Below are 2,500 nucleotides of genomic sequence, written 5' to 3' on the forward strand. Positions count from 1 at the left end.
CCTCTCTCTCTCTCTCTCTCTCCTCTCTCTCTCTCTCTCTCCTCTTCTCTCCCTCTCTCTCTCTCTCTCCCCTTTTTACAGCTCTCATGCAAACACACACACACACACTGACGAACATATAAGGTGTAGACATACAACTACACCTTCTGTAGTGAAGGCATCCTGCACAAGAACCCCGCATGCTCTTCATAAGTTCAAGGGGCAATTCCTCCTTTATATTCTTCACCCTTAAACCCGTCATTACCTAGTCAATAACGCGTCTATCACCTTTTCCTCCTCCTTCGTGGTCTCGTTGTCCCCTGGTAACTGTACTTTTTACTCGTTGCTTTAGAAAAAAGGGGACAAAAAAGGGAAGGGGGAGAATGAAAAGAAAGAATATGATAAGGGAAGAAAAAAGAGTGCAAAAAAGGAAAAATAGATAAAAAAGGTAAAAAGAAAGAAATAATGATAAGGCAGAAAAAAAGGAAGGAAAAAAGGATAAGAAGAAAGACAGAAAGAAAGGAAGAAAAAAAAAGAAAAAAGAAAGAAAAAGAAAGAAAGAAAAATAACAGGAAAAATAAACAGGAAAAGAGGTAAAAAAATGAAGAAGACTCGTTACTCCCCATCTCGCTCACTCTCTAGAATTAATCTTTTCCTTTTACGCCAAGTTAATTTTGTCTGACGCTTTTGCTCTCTGTCGTATGATGCTGCTGACATTCCTCCTTTGTCCTACGTCACTGGGTTCCTTATTGCTCTATCTCTGTTTTGGCTTTTAGTTATTTCTTTTATTAATACTATCAATAATACTATCGTAATATTTCTTTGTGTGTTTGGGTTATATGTTTGTGTGCTGTGTGTTGTGTGTGTGTGTGTGTGTGTGTGTGTGTGTGTGTGTGTTGTTGTGTGTGTGTTGTGTGTGTGTGTGTGTGTGTGTGTGTGTGTGTGTGTGTGTGCGTGTGTGTGTGTGTGTGTGTGTGTGTGTGTGTGTGTGTGTGTGTGTGTGTGTGTGTGTGTGTGTGTGTGTGTGTGTGTGTGTGTGTGTGTGTGTGTGCGTACGTGCGTGCATGTATGTGAGATTGCGTGCTCGACCAGGTGGGTAGATCCAATTATGATGTTAAGCTGGTAAAAAAAAAGTGTTCGGCTTAAGGCAAGGAAATCCTACAACACACCCATTACTGATATTTCACCGACCGTATGACTGCACACAATCCAAAGACCTTAAATGACATTACAAACAAACAGTTAGAGTAGGAGAACATAACATCTATCTCTGCCCATAACCACACGCACGATTATCTACCTAAATAGAAGGCGAGCAGTGCAAACAACCGTTTAGGAAAACAGATCACTCAATACAGGTCATGTGTATGCATATTCGACGGCCTTATTCGCGTGTAAATACACCTCTGGTTCATATCCACACTTGTTTACGAACGTTTATTCCCACTGATTACCCTTCCATGTGGTTTATTTCGCTCTAAAATAACTGCAGATTACTGGTGACTGATAAACATCTTTGTTACATTTTTTTTTTTTGTCAAAAGTACTACGGAAGCCGAGTGTTTAATGAAATGATGATGAAGTAGAATTTCAATTTTAAGAAGAGAGGGAAAACAAGGGTTCAGAATGGGTCTCATTTTGTGGCTGGTAATTTATTTACAAGACACAGGACTCGGTGCCGTGTCAAGTCTGTGTCGAAGTAAGTGAATGATGGACAGTGTTGTGTGTGCGTTCGGAGTACATGGAAAGGGTGTTTCCGTTTTTATCAGTCGGTTACGAATTTATGCAGAGGATGTCAGGGTGATGTGCTGTTTGTGCAGAGCCAGGAATGTCCTCTTTGTTATGGGTGGAGAAAAGATGTCCACGATCTCTCTCTCTCTCTCTCTCTCTCTCTCTCTCTCTCTCTCTCTCTCTCTCTCTCTCTCTCTCTCTCTCTCTCTCTCTCTCTCTCATTTTTCTTCTTCTTTTCTTCTCCCTTTCTATATATTACAAGCTTTAGCAACGTAGTATTCGGCCTCGCTTTTCATCCCCTTTTAATCTTTTTGCAAACAGCACGCACTCTAGTAAGAAGTCTCCGAGATAACGTAAAACTACAATAGACTCTGAAAACATCTTGAGTTTGCTTTATCCGTTATCATCATGCCAACATTTCTCAGTAAGCATTTCTTTCCATTTAGGCATCGCTTGTCAATCTCATGGAATTATTTTCATAGCAAGGTTATTTCTCCATTTCCCTCCGGCACTTTATGAATTTTATTCGCTATCTTGAAGATGCCTGTTGCTATTATACTATCTGGCAAATGCACGATGCAAATGGAAAGGTAATTCCATGCGTTGAGAATTCGGTCCTAGCATTTCAGCGCTTCTAACGAAGTTAAGAATATCCCAGATGAAACTGGGTCTTATAGCTCCCTTGCTATGATATAGAGTAACATCCCCTCTGCCCTTGGCTCTCTCCACTTCCCTAATTACAAGAGGCGCACACTAGGGATTGGTTAAGTTAATTAATGCCATTCAATTG

Source organism: Penaeus monodon, chromosome 37 (genome assembly GCF_015228065.2).
Source record: "Penaeus monodon isolate SGIC_2016 chromosome 37, NSTDA_Pmon_1, whole genome shotgun sequence".
In the NCBI taxonomy this organism is placed as follows: Eukaryota; Metazoa; Arthropoda; class Malacostraca; order Decapoda; family Penaeidae; genus Penaeus; species Penaeus monodon.